Source organism: Paralichthys olivaceus, chromosome 9 (assembly GCF_024713975.1).
Source record: "Paralichthys olivaceus isolate ysfri-2021 chromosome 9, ASM2471397v2, whole genome shotgun sequence".
Lineage (NCBI taxonomy): Eukaryota > Metazoa > Chordata > Actinopteri > Pleuronectiformes > Paralichthyidae > Paralichthys > Paralichthys olivaceus.
Genome location: NC_091101.1, coordinates 24,699,192 through 24,719,495, shown reverse-complemented (window position 1 = coordinate 24,719,495; position 20,304 = coordinate 24,699,192). Strand labels below are relative to the sequence as shown.

The following is a 20,304-nucleotide window of genomic DNA, read 5'->3' as shown; positions in this document are numbered from 1 at the left end:
TTAATTGGTGACTTGGAGGTGTAAATGTGTTTGTCTCTGAAAGTTCGTCCGGTGTCCGACATTGTGCTCGGTGTCGGCTCGGATTGACACCACTCCCCGCAAAGGACAAGTATGTAGTTTGGTAAAGCTAACGGATGGATGGAAGCTAACGCCAAGAAAATCCTTTTCTGTGGTTTCTGGAGAATGTGTAGCGGACGTTTATTTTATTATTTATTTAGAGGAAATTAAAACCGACGACAACAATTAAGGAAACTCGGGAAAACGACTGCTTTTCAATCAATGTAAAATCCAGAGGTTTGAGTTTCATTATCACCCTTGATCAAAAGTTCATCTGAACATATCCACAACTCTCAAACAAATCAGTAGCTTGTCCAGGTCAGGAGCGTTCACAACAATAGGAAACTGTGCAACATATAATAATAATAATAATAAATTATATTTATTCAGCACCTTTCATACATAAACTGCAGCTCAAAGTGTTTTAGAATAAAGTAAAAGTGACATGAAATAAGATCATTAAGAACAAGCTAGCAGTAAAACAAGACTCAAAACCAAAAACTTGTCAGTAAATATAAAGACAATGATGTAAAAAAATATTCATAAAATAAATTAAAGATGAGATCATAGAAATATGTCGAGTTATTTCTTAAAACTATCAGAAGAAGTAGCTTGTCTGATGTGCGGAGGGAATTTGTTTCTAACCTTTGGTGCAAAGCAACAGAAAGATTCATTTTGTGGATATTTAGCAAACTGCGGTAGAAGCATCCGGGCGAAGAGCAAACTCCAGAACAACTGACTCAGACTTTTACGCTATGGAACATCTCAGAAAAATGTCCGGACTTCAGTGCAGGTCTGAGAGCAGCTGAAGTCTCCAGCCTGTGAGAATCAATTCAAATGTCCGATGTACAATAATTGTGAAGGTGACCTTGTCGACTAAACTTCACAGCACATTGTTTTATCCACTCTACTGAGATAGATGGTTGAATATGTACGCAGTGAAAGTAACGGGCTGGAATAGAGATATTCATGTTATGTCTATGTAATTGATTCCACCATGCAGTACAACATAGTGGTGGTACACGGTGAAATGCGACTGAGCTCTCTGCTAAGCTCGTTGTGTATCTCTAATGGACGTGGTTGTAATTCACGTCATAGTTCGAGACAAATCAAAAGGACATGTATTTAATAGAGCATCCACTGGCACGGCTTTAAAGGACAAATCATTCTTCAACTACTGCTCATGTCTATTTGTAAAGACGAGTGAGACATACCTTCAGATGGAAAACAGGAACGTTGTCCCCACTGGAACTAATGCAAATATTGACCTGGGTCTTCCTCATAAATAAACCCACTTAAAATACTATTTGATGATTTTGGCCGAGCTTTCAGCACGTTTATTTTTATCACTATGAAGGCTGTTGGAAATGTTAACCTTCTGGTGAAGGGAATTTCAGCTGGGAACCCTGAACCATCATCATCAGTCTGGTTTCAATTCACTTCAAGAGAAGTATATTGAATTTTAAGGTTTCGACCTTATCATGTTATGATTTGAGTCTTAAAATGACTTGAATAACTTTCTATTTTAGTTCATTCATTTGTTGTCATGGATTTTTGTGAAGCAGTTTGTAGCCTTGTTTAGATGCTGTGCAAATACAATTATTATTATTATGATAATTATTGTAGTCATTTGCAGGAGAAGTGTCATCGTGTGCATTCGTTGTTTTGTGCTACTTAACACTGGCCCATAAACACTTTGGCCCTATATGGTACTTTAATCACGGAGCTGTCTCACCCCTGAAGTCGTGCGTGATAATATTACAAAATATGAATTTTGGTACTTTATCAGGACGATTAACTTCAGCCCAGTCACAGTGGGAACCTGGAAAACATTGGTTTGTGACTCATAAATTAGTGGAACGTTAGAGGCCTGATCGCTAACGAGAAAGAACAACTCATGTTGTGCTTGGCGGAGACGAAATGCAAAAAGCCAACTAATAATTATCACTGGGCTTGATCATCGCCCTGCAAATCATTTGAGGCCTGCATGAAGAAGTGGAGCAAAATGTGTGTCACTTGGCTCAGAAACAGAGCTCGTGGTCCCATTTTACGTTCATCACATTAAAGACCTGCCCATACTCGCCAGAGTGGGACTGAACCATGTAGCACAAGAATGAGGGAGACTCTCCCTCCCATGTCTCCTTTTCCTTTCTGTCCTCTCCTCTTCCCTCCCCTCCTCTTCCCTCCCCTCCTCTTCCCTCCCCTCCTCTTCCCTCCCCTCCTCTTCCCTCCCCTCCTCTTCCCTCCCCTCCTCTCTGCGGGGCGTCCCTCTCTCCAGCAGGTGGCCGGTCGTACTTTTTAATGTTTGACACCATAGCAACACATAACACGCAAACTAACACATGCTTCTACACAAACACGTGTGTGCACATGTACTGATAAATGTATGCATGCAAACAGAACACATACATGACAATGAGCATGCATGGTATGTCCTCACACACACACACACACACACACACACATCACAGTGAGCAGCTCCACTTTTTTTTTTTTTTTTTTTTTTTTTAAATCCCTCACATTATAACAACATTTTTTGAGGCAATAACCAATTTAGCACTTCATGCTGGATCAGGCAAACTGTATCTAACTGGCTGGAGTCGGACTAGACGCTAATGTTAAACGTAAGACCCCAGCAACAGGTCTTAAATACAAACCTGATTTCTGTCAGCAGGGGTCAGACCTCAGCTTGGTGTGTCTGCCTCAGCTTGAGCAGCCGGCAGCAGAGGATGCAGGGAGAGGAAAGCAGCAGACAGAATTGGGGTCACGACAAATGTACGGAGCAGAACTGTGACATCTTGCCAAGTGGAGACAGCACATTCCAAGTTTTTTCCACTTGTGTAAGCTTAACTATTCCTCAGAGTGTCGGCCATCTGATGGACACTTTTCTTCAAAGTGAGCACTGAGGGCATTCTGTGCACTTTTAAAGTAAAGTAACAGCTGAACCTGGCAGCTCCGTGAGCTCCTCCGCAAACATTATCCGACAAAATCCTGCAGTGGGGCCCTTTAATGCTGAGGTGTTGATTTGAAATTATGCAGAGATGAGCGAGTCCGTCTTTGTTTTGATTTGATAGACAACCAGTCATCTAGTCAACTCCAAACTTATGAAGGGAAGGGAGAATACAAACAGGAGGATTGAGTTTCCTCAATTAGTACATCACAGTAGATGCAATTTTATCATTATTAACTTTATGTGATTCTGTCGATGCAACTCTTTCAACATTTTATAGATTTTAAGTTTGCGTGTAAATAAAATAAAGGCATAACTAACATTGATGTGCAATAAACAACTTTAATAGTAACAATAATGGAATGTACACATCGGAAAACCACTTTTCATCTAAATAAAGACAAATTCACTATTACGAGGAAACAGTTTGTCATGTGGGGAGAATAATGGTTGGAGCACATGATAGTAACATGTAGTTTCAGGAGGTGATTTGCTCCAGAGCTCTATTAGGAAGCAGCTTGATTTTCCCTCTTGTCCTGTCAGTCCCCTCTCAGATTCCCACTGTGAGGAATCACAGAGCGCCCGGTCGGAGCGTTGGAGTTTCCCAAGTCTTCTAATGTGAGGATCCTTCGGGTGTAAGCAAGAGAACGGGGTAAGTTCATTCATGGTGACAGGAAGCTAATGAATCAGGAGGTGGAAATATCCACACTCAGCAAGAAGAGTAACACAACACTTACTAATTGGGGCTAATGTCCCACATCCCAAAAAATCAAGCTAACACGGAGGGGCAATGAAAGAGGGGGACCACTGTCAAAACATCCCATCATGGTTTTATGAGGAAGAGCGACGAGGACGTTGATGGTCTCGTTCATGTGATTAGAGACGTTTGTGCTGAGGCTGCAGAAAAACAATTTTACTATTAGAATTTCCAGTGTTTGTTGTCTCCACATCAAAACAAAATGACTATTCATCAGCTTATAGTTTTACATTAATAATGTCCTGTTGAAGAACGAAGCAGTCTCCTGTGGTTAATGTTTGTAACAGGAATAAAAACCTGATTTCCTTTAATTAATAAAAACCTTTTTTATTTGCCCTGAAACATGTTTAAGCAGCACAATATGATTTAGAAATGAATATATAATTTCTAAAGAGAGGCTTCGACTACACACAAAAGAAAATAGTTCAAATTATTGTCTTTTTACAATTGTTAACACGTAAATTAATACAAAAATGTCTGCATATACTTATTCAACTGATACTTTTGATATGTAATGTGTTTTTTTTTTTTGTTAAGAAAACATCTTGCAAAGACTTGTGAGTCTCTACAAGAGGAAAAACACTTTGGAAGAAAGTCTCAATAAAGGTTTGGAGGGGCCGCAACAAATTCACAAAAATGAACCTTGACCTCGCTCCGACCCGATGTTCAACTCTAACCTCAGAAAAAAATGAAGTCCCATAATGTCAGGTTAACTGTGATTAATGGCTGCACCGAGTCTTTTCTGTGAACAATACCCAGAGCCTCAGTACAGTTCACAGCATCTCACATGAAATCCACAGAATTTACAGACACATTTGAAGAGGTCCAACCCAAGTCTGCACAGGACACGTGTGTTTATATAATGTTTCATAAAGGTCGTCAGTCACCGTTGTTAAATTGGGGCAGATCCAGTCTATAAAACACAGCATTTAATCACAAGTAGGACCTGTGCTGCCTCGTAGTCCTGAAAAAGTAGCATCATTTATTTTCATTTTGTGTTATTGATCATTCTGTTGGAGCCGCTGTCACTTTTCCGAGTGGTCGGTGTCTTATTTTGCAGCTGAATCTCTTCATTCCCGTCCACCTCACACGTTTATTGGCTAATGCGAGAGCTCGCTGTCAAAGTGACACCCATGGCAGGGGAGAGTTTATCATTCTGCTGACAGGCTAAATAACTTGTGCTGAGGCAAGAGATAACAAATGGGCTCAAGTTGTGGCTTGAGTGTCTGTGCGTTAAAGACAAGAACAACTGGGCTCCAGTAGAAATAAATGGTCTTCACTTTTTTTTTTCTTGGAGTTTGGCCATTTATTCCCCGAGGCACCTGAAGGACATAAAAAACAAGAAGATTAATAAGTGCTTCAGTGTGTGAGCATGTTGACATGTTAAAAGTGCAAACGTAAACTGTGACGCTACAGAACGTTGAACCAATGTTGTTAGATACTCCATAAATATTACTGATCAAATATAAAGTGAGATTTGTGTTTTACAGTTGGAAAAAAACATTTAATTAACATGAAATCTGAATCTAATTTTGTGGAGGTAAATAATGCAAAGTTGTATTTCTTATAATTCATCGTTATAATTCCTCCAAGTTGTTTTTGTGTAATACTGCTGAGCATGGTGAAGGCAATCCAGACTAAATATTAGATAACTAAATAATATTATTATTATTATTATTCAAGTTTAAAGACTCAACTCTGCTCCTGAGTGAAGGTTGAGGTCTTAGACTCTTCTTCATGTGGAGAGAACACATCCGAAGCTAAACATCCATAAAATGAGGATCAGATTCAAATCTGAGGTAAAAAAGTAAAGATAAATATGTTATACCTGATCACTGAGCTTGTACAGTGCAGAAACATGTGTTGATATTTACTGAACTTCTGTTGTATTGCCATTGATTAAAATATAATTGTGATAATTATTTTATTTTATTTATTAAACATGGACTATTAGTGTTGTAATGAAGTATACATCCGCCATCTTGAATACATCCACTTGCCAGTTTCTTTACTACTTCTTTCATTTTTCCTGCACATCATTTTAATTTGGAGACATCATGCTGACAGGCTTTCATGAGACAGGGCTGGATTGATTTATTCTGCCTCACATTATTCACCCCTCATAATAAACCTTCAGGATGTAGTGTCAGAGCCTCGGGCTAATAAGCTAAGGTTGTTGATAGCGCCACACTTGCCGTTCACCTTTGCCTCGTAGGTGTCAAACTGTCAGTAAGAAACCCCTCGGCCTTCAGGAGTTTACTGAAACTGTGGCATGACACAAACAAATCAATTCCCCCCCCATAAAGAAAAGTGGTGGCACTCTCAGAGGAGCTTTGGAAGATGCTGCGGTTATTGTAGCGTTGTGTCAGAGCTGTGTTGCTCTCTCACTCAGATCTCTGCTTACAGCTGTTTCTGCCAGTACAATAAGCGAGGTATGCCCATGAGGCAGCCGCGGTGCCGTCTTAAGCCCGTGAATATGCACCGCAAGAGATGGATTCCAAGATGTCAGAGGAGCTGTCAGTGTGAAAGAATACTCTGGTCATTACCACCTTCACATCCAGCTTGCATGCAAACTCCCCTTGCTCAGCAGGACCCCTGCTGAGGATGAGCCAAACTTTCCCACAGTGAAAACTCTGAGCGGTAAGCAGTAGTCCTGTACTACTACATACTACATATGAGTATGTCTTTCTCATGTAGCACGCACATAGTTTTTTTTTTTTTATGCAAAAGTAAAATGAAAACACATTAAATAGCTCGATTGCCAACGGCTAATTTCCAATGTTGCAGGTCAATGCAACAAATATTCCAAGGCTTTGTGTGCTGGTGTCTGCTAAATCATTTAGGGTTGTGTTGTGTTGTCATGCTTTCACACGCTCACATGAAAAAGAATTCATTCTCACCGTAACCCCTCTGCAGATGGAAACACTTTCATTAATGCAACCTATGATGTCAAAGCAGCCAGCTCATCAGTATGTTAAAACCAACATCGGTATGGTTCGAGAAGAACTTGCCTCAGCTGTCAGATGTCCTTATTAAGGTTGTCTAATAAGCCCCGGTTACAAGATGGTTCTGAGAAGTAAATGATATCCGTGCAGTGACCCACACATACAATAAGGCAGTGAGCCTTAGTGTGGATTTCATACTTAGGGCTGAGCATACTCTAAGCCTATTTTTGTTGTCCTGATCTCAGGCAACCCTGGACCTCATCCAGGATGGTTCAAGTAATATCCACGGGTAATTCTGCCTGGTCCTGTTGACTCCACAGGGACCTCCAGGCTGAGGGTCCAGGGTTCAAGAGTGACGGGTCAGTACCAGTTATGGATCCCCCCCCGCAAAAAAAAACGTCCCTAAGCTCAATTTATATCAAATTAAAGTGTGAGGGGAATGCGATACATTTTTTTTTTTTACGATGCCCTTCACTTGTCTTTGCAAGTCTTGCTCAACCAGAGGAGGAATGTGTTCTCCTTTTATAGACCCCCAACACCCCCCAACACAAAGATACAAAATACTCCACGCTTCCAAAGTCCTGTGTCAAACTGGATACTCGTTTATGACTGAGGCCGGTTCAACTCTTCAGTCACTGAAGCAGTCATGACAGAGCGCTCTGCACACAAAGGAGGCCACACGTTTGGGACAGCGTCCTGTGAATTTATGACCATCATGGCCTCTTTTTCTCCTTCTCCCATGGAGATAAGAGCTGTTTTTCCTCTGAAAATCTACAGGGGGTTGGGTGTAGTTAAAGGACACACTCAGCTGCTAGATTAACTCATCAACGCCGCATTGCAGGGTGTCAACAGAAATGTTTCACACACAAGACCGACAAGGAATGAATACCATTTGGAGGTCACAAGTGGCAACCCCTCAGTCATTCAGGCCTTTTAAATGTTAGTGTCTGCCTTTCAAGAGCAAGGATGTAACCTCTAAACCTTTGAGAGAAAAAGAGATGTGTGTCGGACATCCCGTCCTCACGTCAGTTACTACTGTAGATCTCGACTTGGAGCGATCCGGCTCATGAGATTTATACCAAATAATCGTTGGGGATAAATTGCTTGTTGTCCTTTTGCTCTGTGGATAAATGTTATATATTTAAACCTTGGACGTCATTCACACAACTGAGTATTTAATAATAATAAATCAATGAGACATTGTAGAGATGGTCAACATGTAAACCCGTGAGGATAAGCTATCACTGGAAAATCGGCTTCACGTTATTTTTTCCTGGAAGAAAAATGGATCACAATATTCACGTCGGAAAATACTCAACACTATGACAAGCTCAATAAACAATCCTGAAATACACTTACAGTTACGTACGTTTCTTGTTTCAGCACCAGAAACATGATTCAAATATCTTTAGGTAGCCGTGCCCTCCTCCTTAACTTCTTTGAAGAGCGTATTCTCAGGGAACCAAAAGAAAACTGACAACCGGAGCCACGGGATCATCTTCAAAAGGAAGACGCATGTCTGTGGCATGCTGTCTTTTAGCTGCTTGAGCAATGCCATTCCTTGTTGTTGGAGTCATCTGAACTTGTTGCGTTACGGCTTTCAAATTTAGATTACGGTGCCAGTTTTGAGAATCTCTGGTTAGAGCAGTTAAAGGTCTCGAAAAGGACGAACAGTCCCCCCCCCTTCTACAAGCACAGTGGATTGTGAGGCCTTTGCACTTGGCGGGCAGCAAAGCTCTGATAGCTGCTCTGGGAAAGTCACTGTTTTCCCTCTAAAGCCGCAGTGTGCTGGTGTGGCATGATTACCATGTTGTGCCTGTTGCTTTAGATTTGAGGAAGATCAAGCTACATGGCCTTCGTTAAGCTGCGACCCAGCGGGCGGCTGCTGCCCTCCAAAACGTGATAGACGATATAAGTAGCATCCAGAGGTGTTTTCATATCTGGGACATTTAAAGAAAGGCTGTTTTAGTAGAGTCCAAGTCATCCTAAGAAAGTATGAACAACTATGTCTATAAGTGTCCCTAACATCTGCTGGTGGCCGCTAACACCTGCTAACATCTAATGTTTAAGTTGGTAACTTTAATTGTGCGGAAGACCTTTAAACGTACAAGGGATATTCACCATCTTGTTCTTAAATTTAGATTTCAATCAGAGCCCCTCAGCTTGTTTGCAAAATCTGAAGAAACAGAAGCTACTACTGTAGATATTGATTCACTGTGTCTACAAGGTTCTCACTCCCACCAACAACAACAACACACCCAAATCTGAAATTCTGATATTTTTCTTATTCCTCCCTGTCGATGGAGGACGCCATGACAGTGTTTTCAGTGTTGGGTTCCATTTGCCGTTTGGCATCAGAAGGGCGTGGGAGGTTAAGGGTCGAATGGCAGCACTGGCCCTGTCAGCCCCCCTAGATCACCAGGTCCCAGGGGCTGGCGCCAGGTTAGCCACGCTAGCAGCCGGGGCAAAAAATAACCCTGCTGCAGTTGTTGGGCAGGGGAGAGTGACGGGGAGAGCATGTCACACCGGGATATCAGGTTTCAGCGGCTGTCATCAGAGAGCAGTCATTACTTCTGGGCTAATTATCTCAGGCCACGCGTAAACAAACAACCTGCCAGCGTGAAGACTACATTGTGTTCGCAGCTCCGGGCTTCGGTTTTGTCCCATTTGCTTGTTTGACGTTGGCAGAAGTCTTTGTGCCTCATAGCCCAGCTCAGTTCAGAGGTCTAGACTGTTACAGTAGTGAGTCGTGATGAGTTGAGAGGATTTCTTATTCTTTTTTTTTTCCACCTCTTCTTGATCAACACAGCGTTTTGTAATTTTGCAACAGACAGATTTGATTGCACTGTTGCAGGTAAAAAAAACAAAACAAAAGCCTCTGAAAGACAGGCTCAAAATGTACGGCGTCATGTGTTTTAACTTAAAGTACTGCAAGTTAGAATATCTGTTAAGACAATTTTGATATAAACTTTTTTTTAAAACTCCTTAGATAAAGAGAAAATATCTTTGTCTTAGATATAGTTTCATTTAATGTTTTTCCTTACATATTGTATGACATGTTGAAATTCTCCTGCTGTATTTTGATCTCTGAGATAAAGGACGTCTACAAAAATAAGACAGATTCTCATTATATTTAAACTGTCCTTGGTCGTGATTTTATTTCATAAGCTGGACCAGGATTCATGAGTGTAGCCTCTGAAAACTCAATCTCAAGCTCAGTCCAGCACTCGGACATTCCCAAGCCTTCATGGCACGTTTACGGTTCAGGCTCGTGTTTCCATCACACGCTTGCCATACCACACCTGTGTACTGCGCCCACAGCCGGAGGGTTGTCTTCATCTCTTCAGGCTCGAGCTGTGCCTGAAAGAGCAGTGTCATAAACACAAGGATTTAAGTCGAGGAATGAAAAGGTAAATAGTAAAGTTCTGCTCCATTCTCCCATTGGATAATTAATTAGAAGAGCGTCTGCTTCTGTCACCAGTCCCCTTAAATTCAACCAACACGCACAAAATTGTAAACTGTTATATTCCAAAGGGATAAATTATTAATCAATTAACTTAGAATGATTAAAAAAAAATGAAATCTCATCCAAAGGATTTTCCAGTAACATTACTACAAACATTACCTTGTGCAGCCAGTTCACTATGACCACTGCCCAACTTTTATCTCTGTCACTTTACATTGTGTGGTCACTGAAACAACTTGTCAAAGTTTTTCACATCATGGATTCAAACTTGGATTAACACGGTTCATGATTTGGCCTCATGCACAACTTATTATCAGTGCTGCACAGATTTGAGGTGTTATTCGATAGAGCAGTGGAGTAATGGAGATGCAAAATGACATTAAGCCACTGCTTGCATGCTGTCACTTACACTCCATCCTCCTGCGGGACGTCTAACTGTACATATTAATTGCCCACTTGTACGCAGGTTTGTTTGTCGGTTGTTCCGCGTGACCAAGAGTTTGCGCTCAAATATTTATGTATGCCCTCTAAACCAAATTAGTCCCTCCCTGAGACGTAGCTAAAGACCTCATTTGCATGCTCGGGCCTTTCTGAAGGGCGCGAGTCAACAGAAAACATTACTGCACTACTCTGTCAAGCGAATGACTGACATTTCTAATGGAACATGAGCGCTTGGCTGAATATGGATTTAGCCGTGCCATTAGCCCCGGGTACTTTGATGACCACGAGAAATGTGATAGGTAATTAATTTTTGAGAACAAGTTCGCTCATCCCCACCAATCCCTATTAAGGGGCTGTGTGATCCCCCATTTGCTAATTGAATTAGCTGCATCAGTCTGGATTCGAACTTGAGAAGTGTCACAAATCAGACTCTGTTTATCTACAATTATGTTGGAGCAAGAGGCTTAGTTTTACGATATAATTATACCTCGCAACACAGTGACCTCAGCCAACCTCATTTTGTAATGCAGACCATTTTGGCAGTGTACTTTATGTACACTGGGCACATTTCACCAAGCTTTTTCTCTTCTTCCCCCCCCCCGCCTGTATCTGCAGAAACCCTGTCTAATTGGAGCATGAAATCTGTGCACAACAAGAATATGGAGAGATGTTCGATCAAAATTCCTCATTTCTCCCAGATGGCATTGTCAGTATGGAGGCACTGAAAATCTGTGAAGTTGTAATTTTATCCAGCTTTCTCTTTCTTTTCGTTTCCTTCTGTCCGTCTACGAAAAAGAACTTAACATTCGACAACAATGACCAAACGAGGAACAAAAGGCAATAGGTCAAAAAAGTGGAAACGCAATCCAGTTTGTTGTGGCCCTGAATGTGACTCGATCGGCACTATCTCCCCCGCGGCACCGGCCTCCCCGTGCCCTCGCCGAAGACATTTGCAACTGGTGTCAAGGCCCTATAAATCATCCTGTATCAAAGAGGCCATGTAACGCTTTCTACATTTCAACATATGTGGAATCAGAACACGTCTGTCATCGACGTGGGCCACTCTCAGAGAAAAAGGCTTTTTGGAGGCCTTTCCCACTGTAATGTGGAACATATGTGCTATTGATTTGGGAGATTTTACCTGCCACAGTGGGATACTCCTGAAATGGGGTGAGGCTGACACTGTCATACCTCATCAATAGTAAAGGATTAGGCCTGTAAACTAAAATCAACAAGGTGGATAACTACCGAGAGGCTGGAATCAATTATTTACCCCAAATAAAACTATTATTTCCTGTTATAATGCACAGTGAGTTCTTTATTTATATGCTACCTTACCTCGCAGAGACGTCACCAAGTGTTTCACAGAGGAGCTAAAAAAAAAAAGAAAAGTGCACCATCAAGTTTCTTTTCTCCTATTTTAAATCAACATGTTGCCTTTAAATAGCCTCTAAACACACAGCGATCTGGTTCATTTGCATCAAACGAGACAAACTCCCGGCCGTGCCAGCTGTTGCCAGGATGAGCCTATTCATCTTAATATTATAAATGGCCCTCACTGTCATCCGAGGTTTTAAGTTCCCAAAGCAACTGATCCTGGTCTTGTACTGGCCATATATCTCCCTTTGAAAGCCAACTCTTCCATCTCCTGCTGCTTTATATTTAAGGTTGGCCCTCTATCTTGGGTTTAACCTGCTTTCTCAATGACTATAATAACTTAGAGAAAGCCAGGAGCCTCTGTTTCTTGAGTATTTTTAAGAATCTCCATTTGTGGTCTCAGAGGTTGGGGGAAAATTAGACTGTAAATCAAATGATAAATGTTTGGTGATTTGGTCCCTGTGCTGTGACCAAGAATTACCAGTTACACAGAAAAATATCTGACGGTGGAACAAGGTGAAAAGAGCTTTAGTGCCCTGATGCTTTGATAGAAACATTTTAAGTGGAATAGCGTGTTTGTTTTCCTGGAGATGAAAGATAAAGTATCCTTGACACGAACAATGAATTTACTTCAACCTGCAGTATTACTGTTGCATTACTGTTCACAGTATTGGCCCAAAGACAATATTCAGGTCAGACTCCGAGCAGCAATACAAGATGGTATTTAGCAACAAGGGTTAGTTACAGTGTTGAGTGTTGAAGGAGAGTGAGTGGGGGTGCAAGAGAGTGAAATTGTTTTTTCGTTTTATTTCTGTACAACGAACCGAGTTTGCAGGATTTACAAAGTTTTGCTGGTAATACTGGATGCTAGGAATATTCTTGTTTTGTGATTTACATCTCTGACCCTGGATGAAAGACAGTTTTTATATTTTTTAATTATTAAAAGAATAATACATTTATTTTAATTAATTGTTAAAATCCATGTGTTCATTCAGTAGACACTGTTCGGCATGATTGTCAGCGACCTGTGTTAAGAGCCATTAGATGATGAAATTGAAATTCAGTCCTCAACCTCAAAAACACATTTTATCAACTCAAAAACAAATCAGAGGATGAAGTTGGAACTCGAGGATGAAGGACCTCTTCATTATACCAGAGGGGGAGTCAGGGAAATAAACACATAGCATTAAAAAACACAAATCAATTAAAAGGCCAATGAAACTACAATATTAAAATCACATAACATGTTTGAAATATCTTAAAAGTCCAATGGTAGCGAGGACAAAAGAGTTCTTGAAAGTTTGTCCTGGATGTTGCGATAGACGGTTTCTATCCATTATAAATATAAGTGTAAATAAATAAATGTGTTTTCTATTAACTGACTCCATGTTAATGACATTATTACTAAGTTTGTTATGTGTGCGGCTGCAACAACAACAACAACAACATATTTCTGACCACACAAGTTTAACTAGTATGTTTGTAACAACAGGAGATACCTACTGGGAGGAGGGATCATCCTCGCCATTAACAAGTCCTCACCGCTCCATGGGGCCGGTGTGCACTGACGACATAAGCTCCACTATTCTGGGACGCCTTATCCTCCCGACCTCCCTCTCCGCCGCACAAATTGGGGCTGAATTAACATTCCTGTGTTGTGACACACGGAGGAACATGTAATCAGGTCATAAAACAGTCTGCGGGCCTCTGCTGGTGATACAGCAATTAACACTCTCAGATTAACTCTGGTGCCTGTTTGAATGTCGATTTAAAACAGGGATGACGTTCAGATCCACACGGTAACAACCCTGCACAGAATGAGGCTTTAGAAAGATGTGCATGTCGCTGTATGCTGCCAAAAACCTCAGCGTACACGTCCGCAGGTTGGGTTTTTGTCACTGCCACAATGATCCATGTTACAAAACGACGTCTGCCAGACCCTGAAGTCTGAGTTGGAGCAGTAACTCAGAGATAAATCCAACAAATGACCTCCTCCTCCGTTCGGTATGGTTCTGATCAAACGCAAGAAGGAAGCCGCCGCTCTCTTTGGTTTCCTGGTAAAGAAATCTCCGGCAGCCACAGCGGTCCGATATCAAGAAGTGGAAAAAGAGGTATTTTGAAACGATCAATGTCATCCTTACAGCTGCTGCGTTGTCTTGAATTACACGGATGCAGCGTTTCCAGAGAGCAGATTGGATGTCCTTCGCCATCGTTTTCGTCCAGATTTTTCCACAAATGCAGGCAAAAGATTTATTTACAATTTGTCTTCCTGATAGCCGATTTATTTCACGGCGAGTCTCACAGAGTTCAGGAGGCAGATTACGGGATGTGAAACACGAAAGCGGTGGTAGTTTGGAGGGGGTTCGTTTTCAAAATAGGTATTGATTTCACATATGGGCATTGGCGCAGGGCCTGGCATGGTTTATGGACAAGTGTTGGAGTTTTTCTTTCTGAAGGGATCACTTCAAAGTACTTGGCAAGAGAGGACGGTGAACTTTTAGCTGGAGGTGAGAGCTGCAGATCTTTGCTGCGGAGGTAGTAATAAAAACTTCAACACTGAGGTCATTTGAATCAAGGTAGGATTTTATATATGTCTTATTGATGGTCCACAGAAGCTTTCAATCGATTTACAGTAACATCCAAAAAAAAAAAAGAAACTGTGTTTGTTTTTGTTTGGCTTGTGTCTCTTAATTGAGGGAAAGCACAAAACCACCATATATATAAAACTGACTATACGACTGCACAGTGGCTGACGTTACACATCTGCGTCCCCTGTCAATCTTATTACATTATTATTTACAACCAAGTGCGTGATATGGTTGTGTGGCTGGAACCAGTCAAGTATCATCGCGGCTATTGCCCTATTTTGTGTCAGTTAAGTAAGTCGAGCCTGTGTCTTAGTGGCATGGTGCAAATTCCTGAGATTAATGTAAATGATAAGGAATCTGCAACTCTCCAGATTCTGAGATCCTCGGGATTAAAGGTTCAAGTTCCCGTCGACGCTGGAAAAGGATGACTCACTGTCCAGCCCGGACGGCTATCGGGTGTCTCGTCTCCTCCCAGTCAAGAAAGTCAGGAAGAGTAAAAGCCTCGCAGCCGAGGCTCGACGGGAAATGGCAGCTTTCCACTCGGACTCCGGGATCGAGTCTGTGAAGACATGAGTGGAAAGACGGTGAGAACAACAGAGACAACCTGGAACTCCATCGCAACTATAAACTCCCACTCGAACATGTCCTCATCTGGAGAAGTGATTAGACCCTTATTGGATTTATTAATTATTTGATTTTGTTTCATAACACGAACAGAAGAGATAAACACAAACCAACGAACAAATGCTGTGGAGTCTGTGACGCTTATGAGTGTGAACGTACAGAAACACATCCAGCGAGAGTTAAACGTAGTCGAGAGTAAGCGGCGACCTCCTTCTTCCTCAAGGTTACTGTCCATTTCATTACAGCACTCCTTCATTGATCCCCGTCCTTGGTGTGAGTCTCCCCTTCGGCCGTGTCTCCATTAACAAAGTTAACTCTCCTCTACTGTGACCTCGTCCCACTCCTGCTGACCCGGGCCGACAGCTGTGCTTACCTTAGCATAAAACGCCACAATAGGTCATCGTTATCAAATTAATCAAAGCTGTCAGAGCGCCGTGGCGAAGGGCTGCGGTCGAGTCTGCGCTGTACTTCAGAACCCACTTAGATCACGTAACACTTGAACGTGCAGCAAAGGAGGCATGTAGACGCACACACACACACACACACACACAAGCACACTTGCATATAAAGCAAATAAAATTATGTTTAAAAACTAAATAGGATCCAGAGAACAAACAAACAAGATGGTTCAAATGTTTCAACAAAGAACAGAACAAACAACCAGAATATTAAGGAATTAACTAATCACAATACAAACTGCTTTTTATTTTTTTAAACTGCACATCAAGCCTTTCTATCTGAAGGTGAACTGTTTTATTTATTTTGTATTTTATCCTCTTGTGAAGCTCTTTGTTACCTTGTTCAGCAAAGTGCTGCACAAATAAAGTTCATTATTATTATTGTGTTAGTTCAGGGGCTTGAGAACTGTATTGATCAGCACCGATAACTAATTTAATTCTCGATCAAGTGTTGTAGTTTCAGTGTAAATACTCGATGGTGAAGGTTTGTTCTAGTCCTACTACAACCCTCACAGCTGTGATGAAAATAAAAGGTTTTGTTTTTTGCCATTTACATTTGTGGTTATTTGAAAATAACCCAGTGGAAAATACCCATTCTTTCAAATATATTTTTTTTTAATGAGCCATTTTTCTCCCACTCACCCAAACATTGTTTTGTTTCCTGTTGCAAGACAATGCTGCAAACTCTATTGTATTTTATCTTTGGTATTTTTCCAATGCACATAAACTCCTCAGGTTATTGACATTGAATATTCAGGAAATACAGGAAAATTCTTAGCAAATTTGTCTTTAAAAACACTAAAATATTTGAGATACCGATTATTCTACAACGTCCACTTTGGAAATCACACACCAAGAAAGTATTGAGCTGTCATTCTTAGGTTGTGGTTTAAAATGTTCACATTGGTTTGAAATATTCCAGCACTCGTGGTTATTGTGTTCCACTTCAGCCGGAGCACAGTCACACTCACAGGAACCCGACTGGAGGAATAATGTTAATCGGTCCAGTGATGGAGTCACGTTTCTCTCACTCTTCATGCAGATGTTCAGGCTGAGATAACGAGAAGAAAACTTCCACCTGCTGTTTAACAACTGAAGCTGAAACATCGCAACACAAACACAAACACACACACACAAACACCCTGCGAGTGTGTGTGTGTTTGTGTGTGTGTGTGTGTGTGTGTGTTTGTGTGAGTAACACCAAATTGCCAGATTGATTAACTTGTCAGACTCTTCACTGTGACAATAAACTCTGTACCTCAGGGAGCTTATTGAGAGATGACATGTCTGAGACCCTCTAGGCGCGTGCACACACACACACACACACACACACACACACACAGCCCTCATATACCCTCCCATTTTAAAACATCTTTCCAGTTGTGTCCCTGCCTGTCCTGAAGGCTACAACCACCCATTTCTTTTCAACCCACCCTCTCTCTCTCTCCCTCTCACACACACACACACACAGACACACCCTGTAATCCCTGGGGGTCCTCTGGCCTCTGCTCTCCACACCGGGCTCCGTTTTATAAACTGATCCACTTCATAATTGAAAAGGAAACTTCAGGGCGTGTTTGGCCAGTTAATCCATTTAAGATCATTATGTGCATTGTCAATCGGCTTGACCCAGCTGCAGAGAGGAGGACGAGACAATGAGGGGGGGCTCCATGTGAAAGCTCTCCCCCCTCCCCAGCGCGGGTCAGAGGGGTTAATGAATGATTATTTCTCACTTTGTAACACAACAGGATGCTGATTTAAAGGGCAAACCTCCCGCTCCCCCCTCCGCCCCCCTAGCGCTTTTACTCCGAGCATCCTCATTGGTGCACGACGGTGCAAGAGGTGCGAACGATACCGCTATATGGAGATTTGAGTTCCAGCCCTCACCTGGGAATGAAAACAGTCACACGGAAACGTTTTAAACAAAGAGTATCGTAAAAAATAACAAGTGTGTTTTGATTTGATAACCTCGTGGCTGTTGTCCACTGGTCAACAAAACCCACTTACATCTGGCTTTCATCTGCAGAGGGAACTGAGACACTCACATTCACTCCCGGGTCAAACGACTCTGCTGCAGACACAGGTTTTAATCAGCTGCAACCTGCTGCGACGGGAAGGTGAATTCTCTAATTTGGCAAGACACCGACGAGAGGGAACACCTCGGTGTGCGACGCCATATGCGTGTGTGTTGCCGAATAAGAAGAGACAACAAACTTTAGGGCGAAAAGATCTGCAGCGGACAATCCTGCCAACTTGTTCACATGTGAAAAACAATCTCTGGGGAAAGTCTTGATTTAGATTTTCAAGGATTTTATGTCTGAAAACAGCTGAAATCATTTATATCATTGCCACATGTTCATAATTAAAGGAATTGACAAAGCTGTTTGTAACCAGCGTGTTTAAAACCGATGAAGAGAGAATAAATACTCGTCTCTGTTCACACTTAACTTTTATTATGTCAAATAATTATTTGCAAGTGAGCCATAACAACTTACAATAGATCAAAATAGACATCACAGAAGTGTAGCCGTTTGTGCCACTGGGCTCAATGACAGAAAAATAGAGACGTGGGAGAAATCCACTTCAGGCTATTGTGTTTTTTCGGAGCTCCTGTTTGAAGTTGGAGGGCACTTCCTGCCCAGAGTCCTGAATGAACCATTTGTTTATGTTCTCTCGGTCTGTAAATCACTTAGCGCATCAAAGAGCTGCGCTCTGCCCCCGTGCAACAATAGAGGGTCATGCCAATGTGCAAACATGACAAGGATACAGAGCAAGAAAATGTTTTTCCTTTCCTGAGGTGATGACAATTGCCCAAAGATTTATGCAACGCTGACATTAGTGAGGGAGAGTCTGGAAATCATAAAAAGATTAATTGCAGCTCGTTTTGAGTAGAAAAAAGGGATAAGTCTGTGATTCATATTCATTTTGTAGGATATATATATATATATATATATATATATATATACATTACTAAATATATATATATATGTATTTGTTTAAAATATGTACATTTCTCATATTGGTCTGAATGAAGATATTTTAAATCTCTCAGTTCTTCCTCTACTGAGTCTTCTCCTGTAATAACTACACATCTCTTCTTTATTTAACACGACTGCTGGTGTTAAGATTCTATGTCCCTAAAAAAACGGATTGATTCACATTTCACTTCTGGCTCAATAAAATATGATATCCCTTTTCTATTGTTGCCATGGCTGCGGCAGGATGGAGCACACACGTTATTTGGCCTTGTAGTAACTGAGAAGGAAGCGAGTGTCTCAGAGTCTCCCTCTGTAAACAAACAGCGCTGAGTCACACTGTCGGCAAAACGGCCAACTCATTTTCACCTACTCCTCGTCACGCGAACCCAACACGCCGCTGACGTCAAGGAGGGGTTTACTCGTCTCCTGCGAATTAGCTTTCACAGAGGCCTGGTCCCCGGTGTCTTGCAGGTCTAAAAGCCATGCGAACAGGAAACCGCAAGAGCAGACTACCAACTACCACCCGCCCCCCGTTTACTCCAAAAGCCCTGGAAGACTGTAGCGTGGTGAGACTCAAGGCCAACAATGTGCCCACGGCCCATGTTCACATCCTCTCTGGAAGCGTTGCCGTTCCCCCTGTCCCTTGCAATATCGGAGACGGAAAAGGTCTCAGTTATACGAGGGCCGCCGGACCATTGTGTGGCTGTGACTCATGTGAAGGTGGAGGAACAGTTAAACAGTTTCGGCTGCAGCCAGGGCCAAGTTATTCCCGCCTGGTTCGGCTGAATGACCAGTAGCTGAATGATACTTGGCTTTAATGTGGGATGGATGCAAGTCAAGTTAAGACCTTGAAAAACAAAACATTTGGACACATGCAAAAACTTCTACCAGACGAGACCAAGTCAACAGGCAGCGTCGTGATCATGGCAGGTTTTTAAATTCACTCAATCACACTCGATGGAGGGAAACAGATATTTGTTTTCAAAGCACTAATCGATAGACAGTTTTTTTTTACCGTTGTGACTTTGTCTTTGATTCCTCACAGAATAACTCATTCATCCATTAAATGTGTTTTCATAAAGGAACCGTCGGCCCAGGGCAGATCCTCCTTTATACTGTAACCACACTAATGACCGTTCAGTGTGTACTTTTGTTCCGCTACATGTTCTTGAGTAATTATATGCACGAATACAAAAATATTGGAAATAACAAACTGCGCCGTAGCATCCCAATGTGCAGATGAAGCTCTAATGAGTCTTGAAGTGCTTGTTATTGATCTGTGATTTATCTGAGATCATTGATTAGCCTCCAATTACACAAAATAATCATTCGCTAGTATTGAGAAGCAGATGTCGATGAATAAAGGTTATTTCAGCTCACTCACATGTACCGATGTCGAATGACAGTTAAATGTTATCCTGCTTCGAGCTCCTACAATATCAAATTGGGAAAAACAGCGCCGGTCAATATTCCGAGTGGGAAATTCCAGCACTGCAGATAATTTCACATCCAACACTTGACAGTTTAATCATCCTTTTAGTTACAACCTCCTCCCACATTTACATACGATGCATGAGCAGATTAGATAATTCCTCACAGAACCTCCTCCATATTAATAGCAGCATTCACAACGTCGTGGCACTTGCATTAATTTGTGTGGGCA

At 41.7% G+C, this 20,304-nt stretch overlaps 1 long non-coding RNA gene across 1 annotated transcript; it reads right to left on the bottom strand.

Moving 5' to 3' along the window:
* Positions 1 to 3,346: 3,346 nt before the first annotated feature.
* LOC138411480 (uncharacterized) lies at positions 3,347 to 14,344 on the bottom strand. The gene is made up of 5 exons (XR_011244115.1): positions 13,497 to 14,344; positions 11,955 to 11,989; positions 10,012 to 10,069; positions 3,745 to 5,086; positions 3,347 to 3,634 (listed from the first exon to the last, which is right to left on the bottom strand). It is a non-coding gene; the product is annotated as an uncharacterized lncRNA (long non-coding RNA).
* Positions 14,345 to 20,304: the final 5,960 nt, after the last annotated feature.